Source organism: Pseudophryne corroboree, unplaced genomic scaffold, assembly GCF_028390025.1.
Source record: "Pseudophryne corroboree isolate aPseCor3 unplaced genomic scaffold, aPseCor3.hap2 scaffold_784, whole genome shotgun sequence".
NCBI lineage: Eukaryota > Metazoa > Chordata > Amphibia > Anura > Myobatrachidae > Pseudophryne > Pseudophryne corroboree.
Genome location: NW_026970363.1, coordinates 22,121 through 35,815, shown reverse-complemented (window position 1 = coordinate 35,815; position 13,695 = coordinate 22,121). Strand labels below are relative to the sequence as shown.

Here is a 13,695-nt window from a genome sequence, read left to right as displayed (position 1 = left end):
GGAGCAGAGGTCAATAACAGTGAAAAATTTGGCAGTGGGAGGAATTTGCATTAGGATGACAGCTGGATTAGGCACTACGGGGAACTGACTCTCAACTATTTTGTTAATCCCCCTTAAATCCTGCACTAGTCTGTAACCCCTCCCCCCACTCTTTTTAACAGGGAAGATGGGACTATTGGCTGTGCTGGACGTTCTTACCAGAATGCCCTGTTGCAGCAAGCGTTCTATTACTGGGAAAACTCCTAACTCCACCTCTGGCTTCAGAGGATACTGTGGGATTTTTGGAGCTATCCTACCATCTTTTACTTGTACAACTACTGGAGCTACGTTTGCCATTAATCCAGTGTCCTGTCCATCTTTTGTCCAAAGTGACTCTGGTATCTGAGATGTCATCTCTTCTATTTGGGATGGATTCCTATTTGTCATAATGGAATGTGACATTAATTTTGATGGGGAGTCTAACATGTCTCGTACTTCCTGAGCGTGATTCTCAGGAATGTCCAAGAATACACCTTCAGGAGTGCAATAAATGACGCAACCCATTTTACATAGTAAGTCTCTACCCAGGAGATTAGTTGGTGCCGATGCAGCCAGCAAAAAGGAATGCTTGGTATGCAAAGGCCCTATTGTAATCTCGGCTGGTTTGCTAACAGGGTAGTGCTGGACTACTCCTGTTACTCCCATGGCTGGAATTGTCCTACCAGTGGTTCTCATGCCCACTGTCGAATTTATCACTGACTTGGCCGCCCCTGTGTCTACAAGAAAGTTTAAAGTTTTACCAGCTACATTGATTGCAATCTCTGGTTCGCTTCCAAGACTGGCAATCAATTTCACTGGCTGCAGATTACAGGTATGGCCACACCCCTAGTGGGTATGCTGACCTCCCTGAATCCCGCTGGCAGCGACTACTTGTGAGGGGGTTAGCTGGGAACTACCAGAGGCATGCCAGTCTCTGTTCGGGGGATATCTTTTTGTTTCCCCTGTATGTGGCTCAAAACTCCGCCTCTGTGGACCCTGCTCCCAATGTCGTGTGTCGTGTCGTGGTCTAGGGGGTTGAAAAGATCTTTGTACACTCTTTGTTCTACAGTCTCGTGCATAGTGTCCCGGTCTGTTACAGGAATAACAAGTTATTACAGTTGACTTACTTACAGGATTCGATGGTACATACGCAGGCTGCCTTGTGGTCAGCGCCTGTATACTTACTGACATCAGCTTATCACTTTGCGACTCCCTGTGTCTAGTGATGTTTCTGTCGTGATCAATAGCAGCCTCTCTCAAAGTGGACACCGACAGACCTCGCCAACATGGTTGCGTGGTCTGTACCCTAGCCTTTAATGTTTCCTTTAAACCATCCATCAGTACAGATACTGCTACTTCTTGATGGTTTGGGTTGGTCCTAATATCTTCTATACCAGTGTATTTTGCCATTTCTAATAGTGCCCGGTGGAAATATTCTGTTGCCGTTTCGGACTCCTTTTGCTTAATGGAAAATATTTTATTCCATTTAACAATGGCTGGGAAATACTCTTTTAGTTGTAAATTTATCCTTTTTACATTATCTTTGTCGTACACATCTGTAAGCGGTACATCTTTATCTAGTCCACAATCAGTCAAGAATTGAACTGAGTCGACATTGGGAGGTAAGCAAGCTCTTAGTACTATCTGCCAATCCTTATTATTGGGCTCTAAAGTGTTTCCTAGATCCCTGATGTATTTTTGGCTTGCAACTAAATCTTTTCTGGGGTCTGGGAATTCAGACACTATGGTCCTTAATTCCATTCTAGTAAACGGGCAATACATGGCAATGTTCCTAACGGGTGTGGCTCCTGATGCATCTGTTTTCCCATTGGGAACTACTATCACCTTAACTGGATTAATTCTAACAACCTCATTCTGTGTAGATTCTACAGCTTGTGGTGAAATTGTTTCAGTATAATGCATGGTGCCGTACTTACCCGTTGACACGACCTCACCTATCCCTCCGCTAGGGGCCTTCACTAATCTCGTGTGTGGAGCAGTTCCTACTGTGGTTTCTGATATGGTGGCCGCTAGAGAGAGCGCTGAAATTGTTGCCGAATCGTCTTCTTGATCACACTCCTGAGGAAGGTTCAAAACAGGGTACAACTTGCACGGGTTAATAATCGCATGGGTTACTTGGTTAACATCATTAACATTTACAGGGTTACTAAGAGTTTGTGTTTTACAACCCAGTGCGTTTCTCTCCGCAATCAATTTCTCTCCTGCAATGTATGGTGGAGGAGGGGCTGTGGCTATCAGCTTCCTGACTGCCCCAGATCCTGCCGCCAGAGCCAAACCTCTCTGTATCTCACCTTCCTGCTGCCACAACTGTAAATAATCATGATGCTGAATTCGTCTCTTTGTTGATTTTATGAGACATATCCTCCTCCTTAAATTTTGTAACACTTCTGGACTGAAGCTACCTATTCTTGGGAATTTGTCCCTGTCTTGTACAGTCATTCTCTCCCATTCATCACATAAAGATTCTGTGTGACTTCCGTATTTTTCACACATGATGTACCTTGCCGACCCGACGGGTCGGTTCTCTGAATCAACCCGAACCAAGGTTGATCGCCCCCTACCTGAACAATTGGCCCCCATAATCTGCAGGTGTTGCTTACTACTCCTGTGATCTTTATCACGGTCTTCAGCGAACCCTTACAGCAAACCAAATTATTCAAGATAGGCCGGCGGTGGCGGTTTACCGAGTACCCCACTCACTCGCCCACCTCGACCAATACGACCTGATCACACCGATATGGTGCTGGCGTACTCGATACAGGGCCCCTATGGAACCTTCTGTTTACTGGAACATATGAGGGTTACCCGCAGGACACTTACTCTTTCCAGTAAACGTGGGGTTGTTAGATAGTTCCTGAGTGACCAGCGAACTTCCCTTCCAAAAATAAAAAATTACACAAATCACGTCAGAATGTACAAATAGCGTTTGTGACCACTTTACTCTAATGGTATTAGGTCAGATTACTAACTACTGCACACAATTACGTGCGGTACAATCGTTCAGTACATAAGCACTACTTGTCATGTACTGAAAGATCAATGGAATCGATGTTTCCGGCCGCGATTCCTTCAGCAAGAGCTTATGGCCTATATGGGTTCTGCACCAACACCCCTGGCGTTGTGCCTCTTGTACCTTTATAGCGGACCTCTTTGTCTATTTTACCTGTTACCTTATGACCTCCTGGTCTGTTACCTTATGACCTCCTGGTCTGTTACCTTATGACCTCCTGGTCTGTTACCTTATGGTCCGCTATACTCTAATGCTCAAATATTATTTAACCAGGGATGCCTCCCTAGCCACCGTATATGTCACTTATACGTATGTTCCTTGACGAGTACCCGACTTTCCTTTTGGTTCAACCTCTAAGTTATATAAACTTATGTGATAAAAACACACTCACTCAACACATGTACACTTTTGTTTCTATATCTATTTCTGCGCAGAAATTTTCTTCAGCCCAGCTGTGTTACCAATTAGGAGCAGGATCTGTTAAACTAAATTTCAGATTTTTCCAAAAATAGATTTGCGTTATTTACCGCGTCGCGTTATCTACCGCTGTGCGTTATTTATCGCCTTTGCGCTAAAATCCAACTTTTCGTGACTTGAGCTACGTGGGCGTAACCGGACGCTACGTTGCGTAATGAACGCTGCGTGCGTCTGCCTTTGGATTGCGTACGCTAGTCTTTGTTAGTGACACGTGTACGCAAAACAAAGATCCACCGTAACAAAATTTCTACCTTTATCAATGTAGATGATCCCTGATCATCTACCGCACACCACACTGACTGCCTTATCTCCCAGACAAGCCGTGTGTTAGTCTATACTTTAACTATTACCTCTACTATGAAATAACAGCAAATCTCTTTTAGCACTTTCTATCAACTGTAAAAATTGGCAAACAGGAATAGTGATATACGAAATTGAAAAAGAAATGCAGATATATATGTATGCGTGCGTGTATACGCAAGACAGAAGAGAAATAAACAGTTTCAAAAGACACAAGCGTTTTGTTCTTACTTCCGGTTCCCGGATTCCTTCAGCACTCTTTATCTAAGCGAAGCAGACGCTTATCCCGTCAGCACTGCGAGACAACCTCCCACCCTTTGCTGGGGGGATAATGTCTGCTGATCTACCTAGTGCAGATATGAGAAGGACAGGACGAGTCCCCAATTGACAATGCTAAATTCCTTTGTCGTATAAACAACCCTTAATGAAGTCTAAGAACACAGTACGCTGATTACTTAAGAAGTACCGTAAGGGTACGCTAGTTGCGTAACGATCGCTCAGCCGTAGGCGAGACGCTCAAGCGTCACGTTCGCTCACGGCCCAGAGATCACAGGACAGCACGTTATTGGTTATGACTAGAGTAATGATTCGCTATGGCGTAGCATACGCTCGAGACCACGAGGAGGTCACCAGCGGCGCAGACGCTCACAACGCTATACCTTTATGTCTAAACCTTTTATCGATGTAATACACAGAATACCTTAATGTGAATACAGGGTGTAAGTGCAACCTTGTGTAACCTGACTAACTACAAAGCTGCTTGAGCGTCACCGACGCTCAAGTGAACACTTAACACTATGAGAAAATACACAGATACCTGTTTAGGGTCCAAAGCCTATTATCTGTATTATAACTATTATACTTGCAAAAAGAATCACAGTACAAATAATACACTACAATATAACAGAGACTTCCTAACCAAAATACAATACTATCTAATACAATACAATACTAGTCTAGGGGAGATGTGAGAGAAAAGAGAATGGAGAGAGAGAAATGGAGAGAGATGAGAGAAATTGGCTCACAGTAAGACAATGATTACGGAGAGAAACTTACGCACAAAGGGTATGATCGCATGCGCCTCGATATCCAGCTCCCGGTTATCAGCAGAAAACCGTTGATGAGAGAGTGAGTTTGGATATGGTCGGCCTGCCTATTTATGCCCCACACACAATGCAATCTCATAGTCCCTACAATCCCATTGTCCATTGGACGTCGGAATTCGGCCCTGTATCATAACAAAAGGTCATAGGTTGATTCATACAGGTGGGCTGTGACGATTTCAAACAGCTCAGGTGGGTGGGAAACTAGGTTTCCCGCCGCATACCTGAGTATGAGTAAATAATAGAAATGGACATAAACTTCTTATGTCCATAACTATTCGCACGAGCGATTAATACGCTCCAAACCAACACCGGAATATTGCTAATTAAATACTCTTCCGATGGGTACCAAACACTGCTGCATGACTCCTGTTAGACCCTTCCTACAATACAAAGAGGGATTCCTCAGCTCAGGGACATTCTATATTAACCAAACTTTCAGAAACTATCAAAGGGACCATGATCTACAAACTACATTAATTGTGAAAATATGTAACGAAGGAGTCGCACGCTACGACTACATAAACTCTACCGTAAATACGCATACCGTGCGCCCGCGGGTGCACGCTATTGCGGGTATGCGCCTTCACGGGAGAGCGTACGCATGCGCAGCGCAGACCAGTGTGCGGTGCAAATATGGCAACGTGCATAGAGACATTTTTCTGACTTTGACAGCGCTGTATGTCTGTGTGACCTTCAGCACTGCGGCTCCGTCACCTTCCAAGCTCCGTTGCATACTCCCACGGCTCGGTTCCCAGGTACTTGCGACGGAGGTGTCCCAGCTTAGGGACACAGTCGCAGACCACTCTCCTGGTTCGCGTGGCTGCTACGAAGGGAGGAGGTAAGAGGGTACCCCAGGGGGACCCGCCATTAAATCACGTTCCAGTCGCGGTCTAGGGAGATGAACCGCGATGCTGGTGTGGACACTGTCACTGGGCATAAGGCATAAGAGCACAGGTCGGATGTACTAATGCCCCATTTCATAAGGCTCTAGTACCGACGGTGGAAGACCAGCATAGAGGAGCTGGCGCTTGACCTGTAGCCCCTTACCTGGCCCAGGGCGCCATCTCCACACAGATTCCCCACCCTGGAGTTTCCTCACACTCTCCCTCACTCCCTGACTGAGATGCTGGGCGCCATGTTCTGAGTATAGCTGCTGCTGGTCTCCCCTGTAAAGCCGCCTGTACACAGCGCTGAGAGTGTATAAAGCTGCACTAGACTAATAAAAAATATAATACAGGTTGAGTATCCCTTATCCAAAATGCTTGGGACCAGAGGTACTTTGGATATGGGATTTTTCCGTATTTTGGAATAATTAGATACCATAATGAGATATCATGGTGATGGGACCCAAGTCTTAGCACAGAATGCATTTATGTTTCATATACACCCTATACACACAGCCTGAAGGCAATTTTAGCCAATATTTTTAATAACTTTGTGTATTAAACAAAGTGTGTGTACATTGAGACATCAAAAAACAAAGGTTTCACTATCTCACTCTCACTCAAAAATGTCCGTATTTCGGAATATTTGGATATGGGATACTCAACCTGTAATAAAAAATAATAAAAAAAAATATATATATATATATAATAAGCATAGGACCTGCACTCCTCGATGCTAACAATCACCACGCTGGTGCCCTCACATGTACTGCAACACTGGTTTCCTGAGTGTTTCTTATAGCCGAGTGCCGCACCGTGGTAACATATACATATATATATATATATATATATAGAGAGAGAGAGAGAGAGAGAGAAAGTGACAAGGAACGCACTCACCAGGCTTCTTCAATAGTGAAAATGAGATTTCTTTAATTCAGCTCACATAGTTTACAGGGTCAGAGTCAACGTTTCGGTCCTCTATGGAACCTTTGTCAAGACCAACATTTTAGGCTGCCATCTCCCCTGCACACATCCTGCCTGTGGAGCCATAAATACCCTAAGGGACAGCCCACCAATTAATTCCTAGCCAATAGGGAGCTCGTATCTATTATTTGCAGCAAAATACTAGTATGATGTCCACCAAAAAGCCAAGACCAGTGTGTATAAGTTAATAACAGCAAGCAGCAAAAAGAAATGATAAAGGCAACAATGAAATGACCATACAGAAGATAAATGGAAGCAGTTCCTGGCGGTGGAACGCACGCCACCACTGTGGAACGCATTGCGCTTACTGTCTCAGAATGCGCACTTCCGGTCACGCGTCATCTGACATAGCATGCGTCATCCTGCGTCTCTTAGCAACCAGCCTGGCATGTATCACTAGGACGCAATGCCCGCTTTGGCACCGGAGACAGGGGATAGGTGTAGCAGTGGGTAGTATTGCAGAATAACAACATTACAACATGTCAGGGCTGGCGCTATCTAGATAACACCTTACCCAGAAAAGTTAGTGAATATACACACTGACATGCATAGCTGTCATCAAAAATAATAATACAGTATATCGAACAACTAAAAATAAATGTATAATTACGGGATGAAAAATGCACTGAATATATCGGTTGTTATATAGGCTTCCCACGGTATTTATAGCTCCATAATTCCAAAACATTCCAAGAGCACCAATGCAGAAAATAAATCTTAGTCAAGTGAGTACATATAAACACCACACAGATGAGTGCTCGTGTTCAAAGGTATATAAACACAAAGATTCACTTATCATAAGACAAAAAATTTAAATACTAAATATTAAATGACTCTAATATTTAGTATTTAAATTTTTTGTGGTGTTTATATGTACTCACTTGACTAAGATTTCTTTTCTGCATTGGTGCTCTTGGAATGTTTTGGAATTATGGAGCTATAAATACCGTGGGAAGCCTATATAACAACCGATATATTCAGTGCATTTTCATCCCGTAATTATACATTTATTTTTAGTTGTTCGATATACTGTATTGTTATTTTTGATGACTTGATGGCAGCTATGCGGGCATTGCGTCCTAGTGATACATGCCAGGCTGGTTGCTAAGAGACGCAGGATGACGCATGCTATGTCAGATGACGCGTGACCGGAAGTGCGCATTCTGAGACAGTAAGCGCAATGCGTTCCACAGTGGTGGCGTGCGTTCCACCGCCAGGAACTGCTTCCATTTATCTTCTGTATGGTCATTTCATTGTTGCCTTTATCATTTATTTTTGCTGCTTGCTGTTATTAACTTATACACACTGGTCTTGGCTTTTTGGTGGACATCATACTAGCATTTTGCTGCAAATAATAGATACGAGCTCCCTATTGGCTAGGAATTAATTGGTGGGCTGTCCCTTAGGGTATTTATGGCTCCACAGGCAGGATGTGTGCAGGGGAGATGGCAGCCTAAAATGTTGGTCTTGACAAAGGTTCCATAGAGGACCGAAATGTTGACTCTGACCCTGTAAACTATGTGAGCTGAATTAAAGAAATCTCATTTTCACTATTGAAGAAGCCTGGTGAGTGCGTTCCTTGTCACTTTAGACAGCTTCTGGAGGGGACTGATCTCTGGCTATTGCACCCCAGCAGTTGTGACAGTTCAGTATGCGAGTGCAACTTCTCTGGATCTATATATATATATATATATATATATATATATATATGTATATATATATATATATATATATCAATATTAGAGAACAAACGTGGCACTCACGGCAAATCCAAGAACTCACACAGTCAACAGAAATTGTTAGCAGTTGGGCAAAACCATGTGCAGTACAGGGGGGGCAGATGTAACATGTGCAGGGGGGACAGATGTAACATGTGCAGAGAGTTAGATTTGGGTGTGGTGTGTTCAAACTGAAATCTAAATTGCAGTGTAAAAATAAAGCAGCCAGTATTTACCCTGCACAGAAACAATATAACCCACCCACATCTAACTCTCTCTGCACATGTTATATCTGCCCCCCCTGCAGTGCACATGGTTTTGCCCAACTGCTAACAATTTTGCTGCTGCGATCAGCTCTGAATTACCTCCTAAGTCACTCTGTTGTTGCTTTATACATAATGTCGAACAGAAAAGGAAGTCTCTGGAAGCTCCTGCATCATGCAGAGCATGCTCCAAGGATTTACCAGAGGGGGATATATTGTATGATGGTCTGTGTACTAAATGTCATACACCTCCCAGTCAGTCCGCAGCTCCGGTATCTAAAATGGAGCCATCCTGGGCTACATTCACCACCCTCCTGGGTACTCTGGGGAAACGTTTAGCCTCCCCTATGGGACCTCCGGGGCCACTACCACCACAGATTGTCCCTATGGTTAATCCGCCTTGGGTGGAAAGTTTGTCTATCCAACTGCAGCAGTTAAATCAGTCTCTGGTTAGACAGAAGGCTACCCCAGGTCACTCCCGTGTCCCTTCCTCCTCACAATCCACAAACCTCTCTGATGTTTCATTTGAAGAGGAGGGGAGCATACGGTCCTATCAGACGCTGAATCATTTCCCTTGCAAATTGATGTTCCTGCCTTAGTTGTTGCTCTTAAAATAATCCTACAAATTACTGATGAGGATTCCACTACTGTGGCAAAGAAAACTGATAAGTTTAAACAGCAGAAGGTAGTTAAAACTGTAATACCCCATTCTGATCATCTCGTGGACATCAGACTGGAACCCTGGTCTACTCCAGGGAAATTCCCTCTCCCTAAACGGACTTTAGCTCGCTATCCTCTCCCTGCAGACTTGTGTAATAAATGGGAGACTCCACCGCCGGTGGATTCTCACATCACCCGTCTCGCGGTGTCATCCACTCTGCCTGTCATCACTGTCGCCTCACTGAAGGAACCGACAGATAAGCGTGTGGAGGGATGCCTGAAAACTATATAGACCCTTACAGGGGCCATTCATAGACCCAGGATGCATATCTGCATATTTCTATTGCCATATCGCATCAGCAGTTCCTGCGGTTTGCTATTGGCAACTCTCAGTACCTGTCACGATCCGGGTATCTGGACGCCATTTCTTACCCATCAGATGCCTCCTAAGGCTGGCTCAGCGCTCCAGGACCGGATTCCATCTGTTATCCTGATGTGTACATTCCTGTATCCTCTCCTGTCACTCTGGGACGCTGTCACAGTAAGCGCCATATTACATCTGGCATGGCGTCTCCCGCGGCCTCCGCCGCCGTCCCTGAGCTTCTGCATGCAGAGTGTCAGAGTGGCGATTACGTCAGCCGCGGCCTCCGCTGTGTCCGCGTGGTTGGATGTGCACTTGTCAGCCTGGCGTCTCCTGTCTCCAGTGGCCGGCGCCGCCATTACTGTTTTCATTACCACATGGATTACAAACCAAACTTCCCTCCAAGTGTCTGCATGGGCGCAGCCATCTTGGATTCTGTCAGCTGATCATTTCCTCCAATCTGTTGTCAGTATTGTTAATCTGCATAATTGCCTAGCCAATCCCTTCCTTGCTGCAGGTATAAATACACTGTGCCTGAGCAAGGAAGGCGTCAGTGCTTTGGTTGTCAAACCTAGTTCCTGTTTGTCTCTCTCCTGTGATTGTCTTCCAGGTTCCAGCTCCTGTCTCAAGACTTCCACCATAGAGACCCGCACCAGCATTCCACCTGCGGTGTAGCCTGACTCTCCAATCCATTGTGGATTCATCTGTTTCCAGCTACAACATTACCTGCTCCCAGCTCAGCTTCCAGCAGAGTACAGCTTCCCTTAAAGGGCCGGTGCCCTTTCTACACTTTACCACTCTCCACCGGTATTATTATTTCTCCGCTCTCAAGTTCTACATTTCAGTTCATATTTCATCGCTCCCAAGTTCATTTATTATTTAACTGGTTCCAGCCAGTATCCACTCCGTGCTAACAACAGTCTGGTTCCAGCCAGTATCCACAGCAGCTGTTTTATCTTCAGCAACCCAGCTTTTCCTGGAACACCAGCTGGCACAATCCTGGGTTATCTCCATTGCTACAGTCGGGCCTGGTAAGGACTTTCCATCTAGAAGATCATAAGAACTATCTCACACTACCAGTGCCCTGTGGCTCCTGCCATCCTGTAGTACCCAGGAACTGTATTTATTCTTTGCTGACTTTTACGTTTTCTTTTACTGCTGCTGTGTTGCGGAGTTGTCATAATAAACATCATTGACTTTTATCCAAGTTGTCGTGGTCACGCCTTCGGGCAGTTATTATTCATGTTACTTACATGTCCAGGGGTCTGATACAACCTCCCAGGTTCCGGTACATCTCAGCCCCTACAACTGAGGCTGCCTCCCGTCAGCTCAGGCCCTCAGTTGTGACAGTACCAATTCCAGGCTCTACCATTTGGACTGGCCACAGCTCCTCGGATCTTCACCAAAGTAATGGCCGTGATGACGGCCCACCTCCATCGTCAGGGAGTCAGAATCCTGCCGTACTTGAATGACATGCTAATTCTGGCCAATTCCCACGAAGTCCTCCTCGGTCATCTGCAACTGACGGTGAGTTTCCTACAAGCCCACAGATGGCTGATCAATTGGAAGACATCCTTGCTGGTTCCAGCTCAGAGCACGGTGCACCTGGGGGCACTCCTGGACACACACAGTCAGAGACTGTTCCTGTCTCCAGACAAAGTCCTGACGCTTCAGGACAGGATATGATGCTTCCTTCGTCGCCCCAGAGTGTCGATACACTCGGCGATGCAAGTACTTGGCCTGATAATGTTGGCCTTCGACATGGTACGCTCAATTTCATTCCCACCCTCTTCAACGGTTAATTCTTTCAAGTGGGACAGCCTACCTCATTGGATCAGATCTCAAATGATCTCTTTGACTCCGTAATTGAGCACAGGCGTCCCTTCTGGATCCCCGATTGGGTCCTGCTGACAACGGACGCCAGCCTGAGGGGATGGGGAGCGGTGTTGGAGCAACACCCTTTTCAGGGTCAGTGAATCACTCCTGCCAATAAACATTTTAGAGCTGAGGGCAGTGTTCAATGCGCTATCACTTTCACTACCTTTGGCACAAGTACAATCAGACAACAACACCACAGTGGCATACATAAACCATCAAGGCGGCACTCGAAGCCGCATGGTAATGCTGGAAGTGTCAAAGTTTCTTTGTTGAGCAGAACGCCACCTGCCAGCCTTATCGGCAGTGTTCATTCCGGGCGTCCTAAACTGGGAAGCGGACTTCCTCAGTCACCAGGACGTGCATGCCGAAGAGTGGAATTTTCACACAGAAGTCTTTCAACTCCTAGTAGAAAGGTGGGGTCTACCGGAAGTAGACCTCATGGCGTCTTGACACAATTACAAGGTTCCGGTCTTCGGGTCTCGGACCAGGGATCCTCAGGCGGCATTCGTAGAGGCACTGGCGGTCCCATAGAACTTTTGGCTGCCCTACATGTTTCCTCCAGTGTCTCTCCTGCCCAGGGTCCTACGGAAGTTCAAACAGGAAGGAGGATTGCTACTTCTAGTCGATCCAGGGAGGCCCAGATGGCAATGGTTCTCAGACCTGCAGAGTCTGTCAACAGGGCATTCCCTTCTACTTCCTCACCGACCAGACCTCCTCATACAGGGCCCTTGTCTCTACCCAGACCTGGCCAGAGTGGCTTTGATGGCGTGGCTCTTGAAGCATCACTCCTGTGAGCCAAAGGATTTTCAGAGGCAGTTGTTCAAACTATGTTGAAAGCCCACAAACCGGCCTCTGCCCTGATTTATTACAGGGTTTGGAATTCAACTTCACCTGGTGTGCTGATAAGAATTACGATGTCCATAGATACAGAACTTCCATAATCCTGGCTTTTCTGCAAAGAGGCATGTAAATGGGTCTTTGTCTGGCCTCCCTCAAGGTTCACATATCTGCCTTGGTTTCAGAGAAAAATTGCATCAATACCTGATGTTCATACTTTCAGTCAGGGTGTTCTTCTAATTCAGCCTCCCTATGTCCCTCCTGTGGCTCTATGGGATTTGTCTATTGTCCTGAATGTCCTGCAAGAGTCTCCATTTGAACCTTTTGAATCGGTGGACCTTAAAAGGCTTACGGCCAAGGTCCTGTTCTTGCTGGCTATTGCCTCTGCAGGACGGGTGTCGGACTTAGGCGCTTTGTCCTCTCGTCCACCCTTTCTGATATTTCACCGTGACCGGGCAGTTCTACGAACTCGACCAGGTTATTTTCCAAAGGTGGTGTCATCTTTTCACCTTAACCAAGAGATTGTGGTTCCGGCCTTTATCTCTTCGGACTTTTCTCCCAAAGAACGTTCTTTGTATGTGGTTAGGGTTCTCCATATCTATGTGGAGAGGACTGCCTCTACTAGGAGGTCAGATGCCCTTTTTGTCCTGTTTTGTTTCCACAAACGTTGCTGGCCTGTGAACAAGCAAACCTGGGCCAGAGGGATTAGAATGGTGATTGCACAAGCTTATGCGCAGGCTGGGCTCCCAGCTCCTGCTGTATTAATGCCCATTCTACTCTGTCTGTTGGACCTTCCTGGGCGGCTTGCCGTGGCGTGTCCGCAGAACAATTGTGCAAGGTGGCTACGTGGTCCTCCGTGAACACGTTTAGTACGTTCTATGCCTTTGATACTTCCGTCTCCCAGGATGCTTCCTTTGGATGCTGGGTTCTCTTGCCCTCTAAGGTGCGACCCCTCCCTTGAGGAACTGCTTTACGACATCCCCGATGTTTTCCCTGTGAAAACCAATGTAACCTGCTGCAGAAAAGGTTATGATAGACTTACCATGGTTAAATCTCTTTCTGCGAGGTACATTGGTGACAGAAAATAGTAAGAGATGACAGAGACAGAAGTTGGTAACAGATGTCAGTAAGAGATGCCAGAGACCGAAGTTTGTAACAGAGGTCAGTAAGAGATCCAG

At 45.8% G+C, this 13,695-nt stretch overlaps 1 protein-coding gene across 1 annotated transcript in view; it reads left to right on the top strand.

The window, feature by feature from the left end:
* LOC135040963 (cytochrome P450 4B1-like) overlaps positions 1–13,695 on the top strand; it is a 251,955-nt gene that overhangs the window by 217,497 nt on the left and 20,763 nt on the right. The window lies entirely within an intron of this gene.